Source organism: Nicrophorus vespilloides, unplaced genomic scaffold (assembly GCF_001412225.1).
Source record: "Nicrophorus vespilloides isolate i.1.1-1 unplaced genomic scaffold, Nicve_v1.0, whole genome shotgun sequence".
Classification (NCBI taxonomy): domain Eukaryota; kingdom Metazoa; phylum Arthropoda; class Insecta; order Coleoptera; family Silphidae; genus Nicrophorus; species Nicrophorus vespilloides.
The window spans coordinates 342,503-359,197 of record NW_017095778.1 but is presented as its reverse complement, the minus strand read 5'-3'; the positions used below and the strand labels follow the sequence as shown (position 1 = coordinate 359,197).

The window sequence follows — 16,695 nt, the reverse complement described above, 5'->3', positions numbered from 1 at the left end:
AGTATATTTCTCAGATGATAAAAAGTATAATAATTCTTGGGTGATGAAGAATCTAGATCTTTAATGATGAACAGATTAATTTTTAGATTAGGAAGATTGTAATTTTTGAACGATGAAAATTTTAATTTTCTCATAATGATTAGTATAATTCACATATAAAGTTCTATCGTTTCGTGTTTTTTATTCACATTTCCTTACATTTTCAAATAAAGTCAATCAAAGTTGTGTATTTTCGGTTTTGCTCAATTATTGGTATGAGGCTTGCAGAAACAGAAACAGGAAAACTGTTAAAGATTGTAATTCTCAGCGTAATAATAACAGTGTAATTCTCTAATGATGAGGAATGTACTTGTTCGATAATGAAGAATGTATTGGAAGATTGACATATCGGGATTGTATGGAATTACGTTTCATCGAGTTTTTCAAGTTTTTCATTCCTGCTTTGCCAAGTTTCTATATTTAATTAAATTGTTTATTTTCAATTTTGCTTGATCGTTTTAAGTACATATGGTTTGCATACTTGGATTATAATGATAATATGAATTTTCCGGAACAGGGAACAGTATAAATGTTAATGAATGAAATGAATGATGAAGAGTGAAATTCTCTAAAGATGAAGAAATTAATTGTCAGATAATGAAGATCGTAATTATTGAACTATAAAGCGTTCAAATGTATTGTGAGTTTTGCACATACGGATTGTTTGGATTTTCATTTAAACTGGTATTTCAAGTTCTTCATTCCTGATTTGCTAAGTTTCTAAATTAAATGAACTAAAATTGTTTATTTTCAGTTCTGCTTGATTATTTTAACTACATGTGATTAGAATACTTGGATTATGTTTATGTTGAAGTTTGTAATTCTCAGATCATATAGAGCGTAATAATTATTGGATTATAAAGAGAGTAATTATTTAATTATGAATAGACTAATTCTTTGATAATGAAGAATGAATTGGATGATTTACACTTCGGGATTGTCTTTATTTTACAATTTTTACACCTATTCTGTTCTGCTTTGAAACGAAATGCAATTAAGTTGTATATTATTTTTGGTTCTGCTCGATCATCGTAAGGTTAAACCATAGGTTCAAGTCGGGCGAGGTCAGGTGATTAACATACTTAAACAATGATTGTAATAAGCAGGTTTCCGGAAACGGAAATTGAAAAAATGTAGTTGTTGATAAAGAGTTAATTGTTTGACGTTGAAGAGTGTAATTATTGAATTATTAAGTATAACATGATTGTTTTTATTCTCCGGTTTGTCTGGTTTATTTCCATCTCATTCTGTTCCGTGTTGAAACTAAATGCAATCAAGTTTGTATATTTTCGGATCAAGTCGAGGTTAAATCGGTTCAAGTCGGGCGAGGTCAGATGATTGGCATATTAGGGTAATGATGATTAAAAGCGGTTTCCGGAAACGGAAATAGGAATGAAGAGTGTAGTAATTGTATTGTATATTAAAAGTCTAATTCTTTTATAATGAATAGTTTAAGATTTACCCATCAAAATTGTATGAAATTGGGTTTCATCTGGCTTTTCAAGTTTTTTATTCCAGCTAATAAAAAACTTGCTAAATATAAAAATATATGAAATAAAATTGTTTATTTTTATTTTTACACAGAATCGGAAACAGGAAAAATGTTAAAGTTTGTAATTCTCAGATAATAAAGAGTGTAATAATTCTTGGATGATGAAGAGTGTAATTCTCTAATGATGGAGAGAGCAATGCTTTGATAATGGTGAATGTATTGGACGATTTTTAATGCTGGATCATTGTAAGATTAAACAATCGATTCAAGTCGATGGAAAGTTGTTAGTGATGACGAAGAGGTAATGGTCATGATTGTTTGTGTATTCCAGTTTGTCTGGCTTTTTTCATATCTATTTTGTTTCGTTTAGAAACTAAATGCAATGAATTTTGTATATTTTCGGTTAAACTTGACTATCGCAAGGTTAAATCGGTTCAAGACGAGCGAGGTCAGATGATTGGCGTACTTGGATTACCATCATCCATTTAACTATAAAAATGTATGTAATTCTTGAAAATTGAGTGTTTTTCTAAGATTTTTGAAAGTATAATTCATTGATCATGAAGTATGTAATTATTGTATGATGAATTGTAACATGATTATTTGTATTCTCTGTTTTTTAATAATATTCAGTTCCGTTTTGTCACTAAAAGATCACTCTTGGATCATGAAGATCGTAATTCTTTAATCAAGTTTTTATATTTTTCGTTCAACAAAGTAATAATCGTTTTCCGAAAACGGAAACTGGAAAATTGATGACAAAGAGCGTAATGTGTTTATTATGAAGAGTATAGTTTTTTCATGATGAAATATGTAATTATATAATAATGAACTGTAACATGATTACTTGTATTCTTCGGTATATCTGTTTTTCAATATTATTATATTCCGTTTTGTCACTGAATGCAATGAAGTTTTTATATTTTTTTTTTGTTAAACTCGAATATCGCAAGGTAATAAGCGTTTTCCGAAAACGGAAATAGAAAAATTGATGTAATTCCTGGATTATGAAAAGTGTTATACATTGATCATGAATTATGTAATCATTGTATGATGAATTGTAACATGATTATTTGCATTCTCTGTTTTTTAATAATATTCTGTTCCGTTTTGTCACTAAAAGATCACTCTTGGATCATGAAGATCGTAATTCTTTAATCAAGTTTTTATATTTTTCGTTCAACAAAGTAATAATCGTTTTCCGAAAACGGAAACTGGAAAATTGATGACAAAGTGCGTAATTTGTATATTACGAAGAGTGTAGTTTTTTCATGATGAAATATGTAATTATAGAATAATGAACTGTAACATGATTACTTGTATTATTCGGTATATCTGTTTTTAAATCTTATTATATTACGTTTTGTCACTGAATGCAATGAAGTTTTTATATTTTTTTTTGTTAAACTCTAATATCGCAAGGTAATAAGCGTTTTCCGGAAACGGAAACAGAAAAATTGATGTAATTCCTGGATTATGAAAAGTTTTATATCATGAAGTATGCAATTATTGTATGATGAATTGTAACATGATTATTTGTATTCTCTGTTTTTTAATTCCGTTTTGTCACTAAAAGATCACACTTGGATCATGAAGAGCGTAATTCTTTAATCAAGTTTTTATATTTTTCGTTCAACTTGTATTCTTCGGAATATCTGTTTTTCAATCTTATTATATTCCGTTTTGTCACTGAATGCAATGAATTTTTTTTTTTTTTTTGTTATACTCGAATATCGCAAGGTAATAAGCGTTTTCCGAAAAAAAATTGATGTAATTCCTGGATTATGAAAAGTGTAATACATTGATCATGAAGTATGTAATTATTGTATGATGAATTGTAACATGATAATTTGTATTCTCTGTTTTTTTTTTAATTCTGTTCTGTTGTGTTTTGTCGCTAAATGATATCAAGATTTTATATTTTTTTGTCCAATTTGACTATCGCAAGGTAATAAGCGTTTTCCGGAAACAGGAAAATTGATGATAAAGAGTGTATTTAGAGGATAATAAAAACTATAGTTCTTGGATCATGAAGAGTGTAATTATTGAATGATGAAGAGTGTAATCTGTTTAAGATCATTTGAGCGAGAGTAGCGAATCACAAGAGTACGATAATCTTTAAGTTAGATCGGTCCTGACCTTTGGCCGATCGTTGACGACCTTTACCACACCACACTCAGATGTCTTTCTCTGCACATCAAAAACCTCTGCTGGCACACTTTCTACGCTGACTTTTAAAGTCATATGATGTTCACCTTTTCGTATATTTGCGTCGCGCATGCTAATCCTGCAAAAGAAGCAACGAGTCGTATAAAGAGAGAGAGAAGAGACATCAAGGATGGTGTGTCGTTAATAACGTGAGGATAGAGACACATGTCGCTTCGAGTGTGAGCGACTCTCTTATCCCGAAAAATGTTATTAAATCATTTATAACTCGGAAGCTGCTCCACGTCTCGAGATGCATTATGTGGATGAAAATTTGATTTATATCTCTATCTGTCCATGAAATTTATTATAGTTATTATTTCCACTTCCATCTGGAATGGAAATGCAAGAGTGAAAATCCACGCTCGCTCATATTTATTATTACATTTGCCATCTCGTTTCCATCGACGATTTTTCCGAGGGGAATCAATTCCATTTCAACTTTTAACACCCCCGATCGCACCACGCGCCATTACACATTCGACACGTCGAATCTCCCAAAATGCAAACATTTAATAGCCAAAAGAGGGCACCCCTCCAACAAAAAAAATATATATATGAACGTATGTGTACACATTTTATATTCGCTTTCCCATTTCCCGGAGCAATGATTTATGCGTTTCCAAAATACGCTCGGGTTCATCCCCAAACGGACATTTTCTCCCCCAAAAAAAATAAATACTACACAAACACAAAAAAAAAAATAATAGCTCGCACACAAACGGAACAAAACAAACTATTTATGGAGTTACCAACAAATCCTGCGCGCTTCGACGTTTGTGGATTTCAAAAAAAAAACATTTAATTGTGAAAGTTCAATGCAACGAAAGGGTGCGGATTTAATTCGATCATTTCGCAACAAACAAAACTGATAAATGCCCAAATCCGTGGCTTTATTTTAGTTGTTGTTATTGTGGGCGATATTTGAGTCAACGAAACTATGGAAACAGGTCATTCTTTATTGTTTTGTTTTTTTTTGGCGAGATGAGATCATTGCGAGTGGATACAATGAGGAATCAGATCTATTGTCGCTAAGTGATTAACGGAATGACGAATCCTGCGACCTCCGGGTATGAAATGGGGGAAAGTTACATACTTTTCCGTTTCGAAACTTGTCTTCAGATTTTCATAATGAGAGACAAACGCCGATAATTTAATTTCTTCACATTCGCTTAGATTTACATCTGCAAACTCAATGTGAATCATGGAGATAATTAGGAAAACGAATTATAAAATAAATCTTTGTAGTCATCTCTGTATGAATTTCTATTGTTTCTTTTTTTTTTCGAGTGACAAAAGAGATGTAACCTTTAGTTATCATCATATAATTATTAACGTTCTCCTTGTATATAATAAATGCAATCAAATAGGATACATTCAAAACGTAATTCTTGATTATCTATGCAATTTATGTAATAGTATGAAATTAAAATGATTATAAAGATTATTTATTGCTATTGGAAACTATAATTTGTTGTTTTTTTAAGCATATTGAGTAAACATTGTAACATTTGTTCTGATTATAAAATTTATAACTTTCATATAAATAAATAGTATGAAATTAAGAAGTATATAAAAATTATTAGTTTTAAATGACTGACATTAAGTAATTAATTAACAAAGTCTTTCTAACTATTAATTAATAAAGTTTAAAAAATTCCATTATAACTAAATAGTTAATTTTGCTTTGATCTAAATGATTTTGTTATAAAATTATTTATTTATTCATTTTTAATTTTAAACTATTTTCTGAAATTTAAATAAATTTGAAGGAGATTTTGTTTCATAAATATAGTAGAAATTGATTCAATGTTCATAAAAAGTTAATTTATTGCAACTTATTTATTTATTTATTGTTAATTGAAGATTATTTTGTGAAATATAAATAATTAAAACGTATTTACTTTTGAAATAAAGATAATTTCTTACAAATTAGTTTTTCATCGCCATTATTAATTAGATTCTTAATTACATTCAGCCTTTTGACGTAATTATTTCGCGCTTAACCGGATGTCGAAACTCAATTAGTTAACATTCTTTCTATTTAGCTTTCTCCTCGAAAAACTCGATTCGTCTTCAAATGTCCACGAAAATAATTAGCTTATACATTAAACATCATTTTTAGTTTATTACCAATTGAATGGTCCTTTTTTTTCGTACATACGTTAATTAAAAATTTATATTCACATTCACCATTTAATTTACATTCTCTTAAAAAAAAATCAATGTTTTTTTGTAAAATAATGATGAAATTTTTACTGTATTTATATAGTGCAATAAATTATTGGGAAAATTAAATATAAAAAAAGTCTTAGAAAATTTCTAGTTTTTCTTAAGTATTGTAGATGTTTGTTGGTAAAATATTGTAAATGACTTTTTTCAGGTAAAATATTGATAAATATAGAAAAATTGTTTATTTATTGAATTTTTATATAACATTAAGAACATATACATTTTGTTAAAATTAAAATATTGAGTAAATTAAATATATCTTGTATAGTGCGGATTCAATCAGTCCGGTTCGAAAATTAAATCTTAAATTAGTAAAATACAAATTCTAAAGAACTAGTACAAAATTATACAAATTTAGATTACAAAAAAGATCGTTTCATTTCCCTTCACATAGTTAAGTTTCTTTGTATGCGGTTTATATCTATTTTATTTAGTTCCTCGATTAGTCCGGATTGTTGATGGAATCCGCACTATGCGAGGTATTACTGAAATTTATTCGAATCCAAAAATAATTATTTATTAAATGAATGAAATATATATTTTGTTCTATAAAAACTACTTTTAGTGTGTTGGCATTGACATATTACGAAGATTACGAAATATGATTTATTCTTGATTCTTTCTCTTTCTTTCTTTTTTTCGTATATGGTAATATAGGGTAATAAAAAAATACGATTCAGTTTATTTTAGTATAAAGGTAGGATCGTAGTAGATATGGAAGCAGCAAAGCCATCGCTTATTAAGAAGAGAAAGAATGATTTACGTCTTTCGCAATAGTTATTGCTATTTCACAGTAGGATATTATTTAAAATACAAAAAAGTATGTAGAAATGTTTAATTAAAATACTTTTCTCATTAGAATATTTATTTGTAATCTTTTTCATTTTAAACCTTCACATTTAATAATACAGGTATCCCCCGACTTACGAACTTATACCATCCCAAAGTGATGTTCGTAAGTCGGGGGAATTTTAAAAATTTCAAAATATAGTTATCTTACCACATTTTATCATGGTTTTCACTTTTATTCCGTATTACTGACTGCATGGATTTGAAAAAATAGATTAAAATAAACAAAATACTTACAAATACTTTTCAATGTAGAAATCACAATTATTTAATAAAAAACGACAAAAGAAACAAATTCCAGAAAAATGATAGTAGATCTTCCAAAAATATTATTATTTATCACTATATCTCCTTGTAACAAGTTCGAGCTTTTGGAATTTTGTTCGTAAGTCCGGAAGTTTGTAAGTAAGACTTTACTATTCATGTTTTTATTAATAGAAGCTAACTTTATTCTTTCTAATCTATTAAATTTAGTTTCTTTTTTCAATATAAAACTAACTTTTTTATAGAAATCTCAAATTTTATATAAATTCATACAATTATATAATTTTAAAATTAAAAAAATGTGTGTTTTTTTTTTGTCTGACAAAAGCATTCAACTTATAGCCCGAGATGTTGGCAGGTTGTGAATGAACAATAAAAGTTAAAAAAAAATGTAATGTGTGCATTTTATGTTGAAAATTAAGAAAAAATGTAAATATCTTTAATGGAATTGTGAATGAACATAGAAGAAATATGTAGTAATTTTGTAAATAAAAGTAAATTTATTTAAATTATCATCAAAATACTCTAATTAATCATATTTTGTTATGTTTGAAATACATAAATCATCAAGTATAATTAATTGTATCAAAAGATTTATTTTGAGAAATGATGTAATAAATGGAAAGAACGAAAAATACTGATCATAATAAAGAGATAAATTTGGATAAATTGCTTGAAAGATTCTGCACTGGAAATAGATGCAGCAGGTTTCGACGTTTACGAGAAAATAACACAGATAGACACAGAACGGCGGAAATTAAAGAATTTACAACTACTGCACACTTTTACCGATCGTTATTTTTAATACAACATTGAAACGTATCAATTCAATCATTCCTAAATCAGATTTAATTTCATGAATACAAATAGAAACTTATCGATTTAACTTATGCACTTCTTAATCATCTTTTTTTAATGAAATTTCTTTGTTGTAATTTATTAAAAGATTTATTGATTTGTTACAAGATTTGTATAATTATTTATGTTTTCTATTTAGAAAATAAAATAATCAATTAACACTAATTTTTATTTGATGAATATAAATAGAAACTTTTATCATTATATTTTTATCAATTTTCATTGTTATAATTTATTAAAACATTTACTGATTTATTACAACAAGATTTGAATAATTATTTATGTTTTCTGTTTAGAAAATTAATTAATCAATTATCACTAGTTTTGATATTGTTGAATTATTTGTTAGATTAATGATCAGTAAAATTTATTTACTCTTTATTTGAAAATTTTGATATTTTATATATAACAAATATTAGTGTTGAAGATATTTGTTTTCTTGTCTGATGATCATTTTTTATCAAAATATAATCTTTTGGAAACGATAATTTTGGTTAAAAACTTTGTATTTTATGTAATATTTTGTATACTTTTACTAGTATAAGAAATAAAAACAATACTATTCTCTATATAAATTATAAGCACTATTTCAGGCTTAATTTCAATGGTAATGATTGTAAAGTTGTAAAGTTGCCTTGCTTAATAAAGTTTCTTTTTTTTTCAAGAAGTTTTATAAGTAAATATTTTTTTCTTTAAATCATGATTATACTGTATGTAAGAGGATTCAAGATTTCGTTGCCTTTGTGCGTTGAATATAATTTATGTAAATACCTTAATAATAGATGAATTACAGCGTAATTAGCATACATTAAAAATTCGTGGAAAGTAAAAGCAACAAAAGGAAAGGTAAAACAAGTATAAAAAAGTGGAAACAACGAACTTTCTGTTAACGAAACAAATAAAGTGAAATGAAGCCATTCGGAATTGTTTTTGCTTACGATTACGACCACGTTAATTGTTTGACACTTTCATTGTTTTGTACCAAAGCTCTTATCCCAAATACCCTTTTGGTATAATTAATTGAAAGCTTTCGGTTGAGACAATTTGCGTTGTTCACATTTGATATTTAATGGCGTGACATAAGAAATACCCGAAGTGTGAGTCAAATCCGGTGGGTGAGGATTTTGAAAGAGTACGGTGACCCACTTGGAATTAAGTAAATACTTCTTTGAAACGATTTAATCCAATCACAAAAAAATATGTCAAACGTAGTCGGACGTGAAATGTTTTCCTTCCATTCGAACCCTCACGTTTATATAAATTGGAATTAATATCGGAATCGTGCATATAGTGTGATTGAATAACTGCAAAAAATCAATCAGACCTTTGTTGAATTTAAACATACGAAAAATGTAGGGAATTGAAGGAAGAGAAAATAGAGGTGAATTGTATATCCTGTGTCCTCTGGTTTTCTGCAATTTGGAAGATCGTTGTGAGATTGCAGCGTGGAAATTGATCGCATGTTCCGGTGGCAATAATATCTCTCTTCTCTCACGATTCGCAAACCCATGTTGACCCTTCGACGCTCGCACTCCTCCACTCTCCGTCCTCGTAGCATTGCAGAAATATGTTCCCAGCAACAAAAGCATGAAAAACTGGTTCTTCCTCTTCCCGTCGGGGATATATACGGACGGACGTCTGCATGTAATTTCACGTGCCGCTAATTGACGTGCTTTAATTGCCTTTTCAAATTGCAGGAAACATCGCGAAAAGTGCTTCAAATGCTCGACTTTTATTGAACTATCAAGTGTCAGGTTAAAGCTTTCCCGTTGCTTACATCTTTCCTCGGTTTTTCTTTTTCATTACTTCGAGTTTAACGACTTTCCATAATTCCGGTTCGATCGTTAAAGAAATATCATTTTTATTGTTATATAATTAATTTTAGCTTCAGGCAAATCGCGCATTTGAATTTCATTTCCACAATTGCATCGAAATGTAGGATATTGCAAGAATGTTTTATCGTCGAAATGGTTTCGCGCATTCCCAATTTCCTAAATATCTCGCATACCAAAACTAATCATTAACTAATGGAATGCACTTTTTAACACACATTATACATTGTTTAATTTCATTTTAATATACTTTTACATTCATTACTTTTTATGTGATAATTTCAATAAACTTTATTATTATTACAAAATATTTAATTATTAGCTAAAATAATACTCATTTTTTAAGAAAAAGTAATTTTAATTGGTTCAGCAACAAAAGAAAACTTGATTATTTCATCAAAAATATATTGTTTTATTCAAAATTATAAGGAATTACATCTTTACAGAACGCTGTATTTTTTTATTTGAAGTTGGATATTATTCAACCATAAGCAAAAAATGTTAGTAAACAATTAAATTTTTCAAATTCATTTCAAATGTTTGATATTGTCACCTATAATGCGAATTAAGTTGGTTTACAAGCGAGTCTAACGCTGCACGAATGTGAACCTGCGAAATATTTCTCCATTCACAAAGAAGAATGACGATCACCAAAATAGAATTTTGTAATACTACAAGCTTCATTATAACGTGTTATGGTTCGAGACACGAAAAATTTATTTACATTGAGGCTCTAACAATAGTCACTTTTGGTTTTCCACACAAATATTGGACTATCACACTAATACGTTTGAATTCCATCACGGATATTTTTTTTCCCAAAAAACTGAGATGCAAATGCTTCCGCAGGCTTGTAAACAATAAAATCAGCTATCATTAGGCGAAATATGGACCCATCATTGCCAGCGGTTCGAAAGGTATAGTAGTTTTAAGTTGGTTGAAGTTTATTTATTTATTGTTGTGTATAAATACAAAATGAATTCTTCTAAATTAAGTGTAACGTTTTTATAAATACTTATGATAATTTAATTCCTTTTCTAACACAAATACAAAATAAATATTTGTGAATTTTATTTGCGTAATACTGACGTAATTCTACTATATTTATGACTTACGGTTATTCTAATTGCATTTCTGTTGTTGTATGTTTTTATATACTGACAAAGACAAATAATTTATTATTATTCGTTGAGATGTTGAGAGAATCTTTGAATAAGTGAGCGTAGAAATAGTTGAACTTTAATCTTTGGAAACGGACGAGGAAGATGTATGAGGATTTAATTAATGTGCATGGAATTATATAATGTTAAATATATAAAATTTAATATCGGTAATAAATCTATATTTGTTTTATTCTTTTATGATTTATAAAACAACCATTATTTATAAATAAAAAAATCATGATTATAAAAGGTTATTATTAACTAAATTATAAGAAATGACGTTAATTTTAATATATAAATAAAAAAAATAGATAGAATTTTAATGTTTAATAGAAATGTATTAGAATTAATTTAAATTTGTAATCGTCTCAAACAGGTTAAAGATTGTAAATTTTTGCATTTAATTTATTAATTTACTAATTAATTCATCAACAAAAACTGACTTTTTCAATTTATTTAATAAATTAAATGAGTATTTAATATTTTTTAAATATCAAACTTGCAGGAAATTACTGAAATAAAAAATATTATGTACTTAAATGTTTCAGTGATAAAAAAAAACTTGATAATTTTTAATTTAATATATATTAGTGTATATGAAATGAAGATACTTTTCATCTTGTTTTTTGTCAAAATTTCAAAGAATTATTTAAAAATCTTTATATTATTGAGAGAATATTAAGTTTTTGAGTCAGTTTACTGATAAATTTTGTAGAAATATGAAATGAAGTTTTCTATTTTCTCCATTCTAAATTACATAAGAAAATTTGATTTTATAACTTTATATTTCTTGTTTGTAGAGAATTCAATAGAATTAAGATAAAACAAAATATTGATTTTATATATAGAATGAAAACGTTTGGATTAAATTCGATTAAGTTGAAATTAATTATAATAATATTGAAATTAGAACGTTATGAAAAATAAGTGTGGTTTTAGCAATTTTTTTTAATTATCAAAAAAGGAGAAATCAAAATGTTGCGGTCGAATGAAACTTTATGAAGTGGCGATTCGGAAACGAAGTGCACGGGCGTTAATTATTGAAGTTCCGAATATGAAACTCATCAGGCGTTAATTAATCAACAGTTGTTTGCTTAATAACTCAAGTACGTGCTCACGTATTCCATGTCCGAAAGAGGGGATGTGGGGGGTGAATGGATGAACATTGAAAAACACATGGAAATGCAGATGGATCGAAGTCACGACCCTCGTCAATCGGGTGTATTTGCACCGAGTGAGCGAACGTCCAGACTTTCGTCATGTAATGGTAATGGACACTTCTCACTCACCGACGCCGCCACGGTTTTTGCATAATTACGTCACGCCGGGGCGACGCTTTTGCCGGCCGGAATGAAATGCTTTTCGCAAAACCGGGGAACACTCACCAAAAACCTCCAACCCCCCATCATTTCTATCGATTATCCTTTTCAGTGGGCATTCCAGTCAACCTAGCAATTGATGTAACCACAGCGAATTCAGTCCACTTATTACGTAAAATTTAGTTATTAATTTTTTTTCTACCGAATCCTTTTAAATTTTTTTTTAAAAAATCCTCATTGATTAAGTGAAATTTAGTCAATTCAATTTTTCTATGTCATTTCACATATACATTGGATTAGAATTATTGTATTATCAGTATAATATTATAAAGCAGCGTTTCTCAACGTCTTATCTATTAGGGCCCACAAGTTTTTTGGGGCCCACGAGAATTAATTGAAGTGGAGATGAAACATATTGTTAAGATGTCAATATTTGACCCTTTCATGTTCTACTTAACTGGTGCCTAGGGCTCAGGACAACTTTAAAGTGACCCTCTCTTTATTTGGTCATGTTCAATTTTTAATGCTGTTATCTTAAGCCGAGACATAAAAAAAAGCAATTGGATCGAAGCCCAATTACAAAAAGGTATGTAAAGTCCCTTTGCAAAAAGATTCAAAAATAAAGGAATGTTATTTTTTAATGGGATACAAAATGACAGCTGTCAAAACGTCCATATGAATTATTCAGTAAAATGCAAGAAATAAATAAATGCATTTTATACGAATATATCTTCAAAAATCAATTTATTATATAACTGAAACCTTTTCCTCACTCAGATATTTAGATATTTTCTTCATATATTTTACTGTAACAACAAATAAGTATCTTTATTTTGTTATGATACCTGCACATTTCTTATTATATTTGATTTTCATTTTATATAAATTTCCAAACATGTATTTATCTTTATAACGAAAATTCATTGTATAATAATGATACCGGAAGTGAAACTTACGAGAAGCTATTGCATTCTGCAATTTAATTACATCTCGTTTTTTATACTCTCACAGTGCAATAAAGTCGAAGGCCGAGAGGATCATCCATTTCGTACTATTACACCTTGAAAACCAAGGTCAACTGTTTTATGTATTTTTTTTCTTTCATAAATAAATATTGGAAAATTATTTAGAAATTATATAAAAAGATTTATAAAAAAAAATGTATATGAAATCATGTTGTTATTGTAAAATTCTTGTAAGTTATAAAAATGACTACTGGATTACAAATAAATAATTCCATGTTTATTTAAACACAAATCCAAGAGAAACCACAAACTCGTCCATATCTTTTAACGGATGCAAACAAATTGTATCATAAATTATGTTGAATTCCGGAATTTCTACCATATTTTTCAATACTTTAATACAATTATAAATACTCAGTATTCTGTGTAGTACTCTATTTATAATTTATGAAAGAAAAATTAATAACATTATACAATGATTATTTATGTTTTTCCATTATTTGTTTCAAGTATGAAGTTATACCAACAAATTTAGAAATAAATATTTTTTATGTATACATCAAAGTAAGATGTGTATAATTTATATAGTATTAAGTTTAATTAGTAGCAAATAATATATAGTAATACCTCACACAGTGCGACCTCGATTAGTACGGACTGACAATTTAAAAGAAAAATTTAAATTTATCTTGAAACAATACTGTTTATTTGTATGAGGTTTTAAAAGTCCTTGATTAGTGCGGAACCGGACTATGCGAAGTATTGCTATTAATGTATTTATACAAAAAAAATAAGCATAATCCTTCCTATTCAAACGTTTTACATATAATTAGTAATAAATCATAATAATTTACAGATATTTATCGAAATGAAACTTTTTATGTGTCTATTCATATAATGTTTAATTTGTAGGTGATCTAGGTGAGGTGTGCAATTAGGGAAATGTATTACACACTTTAAACGTTTTGCATGTAGGATAACGTATCGGAATTTAATGAGCATCACTCATGTATCGCGATATAATTGCACCGTTCGCTATTCATGCATGATTAAATTCTGTTCGAGAGGATTCCCTATTCATATTCTTCGCAAAAGGAAACTGCTTTTTACACAGCATGTTATATAAAGTATATGAATATGGTGTAAATCGTTAGTAGATAGAATTTCTATATGCACGAATCGAAGCACCGAAAAGGAATCAATTATATTCTTGGACTTTTTCGATAACTTATAATGATGATATTATTTATTTATTTCAATTAATTCCTGGAAATTTTTCTTATTTTATTTCACATGTTTTGAATAATGTGTACTTAAATACATTAAATGAATTCACAGAAATTAAGAGAAAAACAATTATTTATAATAGGAAATGCGGCTATTAAATACTTTAAGTATTGCATTAAATACATAATAAGACAGCCAACATTATTTTTTGAATAATTAAATGTTAATATTTTGGAAATAAAATTACGAAATTTAACTTTTAATTATTAATTATTTTATTAATATTTTTATTTAAGAAAATTATGTTTTTTTTTAAGTTTTCTTTCTTTTCATTCAGTACATATGAATACAAATGAAAAAAGAACTAATTTTCATACATTTGTCCGATAAAAATACAAATTTGTTCATTGGAAAAGTGAAAATAAAATTTATTATTGAAGGTATAATAATTTTTATACTTTATTTTATTCTTTTCATTTGTTGAAATATAGGGATACATGTGTAAAACAAATGTTCAGTAAAAATACAAATTTGAATACATTTGTCCAATAAAAAAAATAATTAAAAAAAATAATTAAATAAAATAATTCATTTAAAATTCTCCAAACTGATCAAATTGTTTCTAAATTGTTTATTACATGATATTATGTAAACCGTGTAAATGAATAAACTTTGTTAACAATTTTTTGTTATTGTTTCAAGCATTTTTTGTACTTCACAATAAAAGCTGTTGTTACACATTTTCCTCACGTTGAGTAGAGTTTAAATGAGTTTACAATATACCTACAATATTGTAAACTAATTTCAACTCTACTCAACGTGCGGAAAATGAAAGGACAAAAGTGATATAAACTTATTATTTGATTTGATGAGTGGATAAGAAACAAAAATTCATCAAATAATACAGAAAAATATATATTATAAATTAATTAAAAAAAGTTACCTGAATAACCGCTTATTAATTTTCAGTTTTTGAATAATTGAATTTTCAATAGATTAAATTTTCAAAGAATAATAATTCAAAAATATATTGAATTACTCAAATAATTAAACAAATTGAAGCAGATTTAAGAAAGATGAGCAATTAATGAATGATTCTTATGGTTAAAACAATATGATTTATTTTATTTACTATTTCAAAAAAAATATTTTATGATTGTAATTTATGGATTATTGAATGAAATAAACATTTTTTTGCAACATTTCTATTAAGTTTATTAAAGGAAAAAAAAAATCAATTTTTTTTTTGTATTTTTTTAAATAATCACGATTTCAAGAATTCTGAAAATAATTTTATTTATGCAAAATGTATTGATTTTTTCTAAAAATAAATACAATTTCATGATTTTTTTAAAGAAATTTTAATTAATATTAAGTTTCAAAGATTCTCCAATAAAAATTGAAAATATACGCTTATGGATTTTAAAGTATTAATAAAAAAATACTTGATAGAAATTTCTATATTATTGAATGAAAATAATAATTTTATTTTAAACTTCTAAATCTTGAAATGTCCTTTACAAATCGACTAATTTATGTGTTGAAAATGAGGAAGTTGCTTCTTGATTATTTCAACATATACAAATATGTATACTTATGCAATAAAACGGAACTAATTTGGTAATTGCGTTGGGTAAAATAAATAATGCAAATGCATTCACAAAACGAATCGCAACAAAACGTAACCTAATTGCGTAACGTGGGCGAATCGCGAAAAAAAATTCTTAATTGCAATTAGGCACTTCTTGAATAAATCGTTTGTTTGTTAAAATTGAAAGATCAACGCGCCTAGTTGACATTTACACGAAAGGAACCCGTTTCTCCGGAAAATTTGCAATTTTAATTCCCGCTTTCGAGGACTAATTGATCCCTGACGTCCGATGCTTTCTCATCGCTATATCCTCCTCCCGCATTCCTGAGAAAATCCGATTGATTAACGCTGCTGCTCGGGCCATAAGTCTAATCGTGAAGTGAAAGTAGCAGAAAACGCCAAAAGCAAACAAGAAAACGAACGAAGAAGAATCCTCCAACTTGCATTGACCTTGCTGACACGGGATTTATTTATAATACTTTTGTTCTTGTAGCGAAACAACATTCACGGAGCGAACGAACGCACGCAGCAAGAAGCAAGCAAGCACACCTTTTCTTCAGTCGACGCGCGTCTTTTGCGGTAGAAACAACGCAACGTGAGGCTCTCACATGAAATAAAAACAACATTGTGGTCACAACATAAATCAGTTTGTTTTTTTT

General features: G+C 27.6%; 1 protein-coding gene across 6 annotated transcripts in view; it reads left to right on the top strand.

The window, feature by feature from the left end:
• Nucleotides 1–16,695, top strand: part of LOC108563598 (putative polypeptide N-acetylgalactosaminyltransferase 9) — a 189,873-nt gene that overhangs the window by 111,292 nt on the left and 61,886 nt on the right. The window lies entirely within an intron of this gene.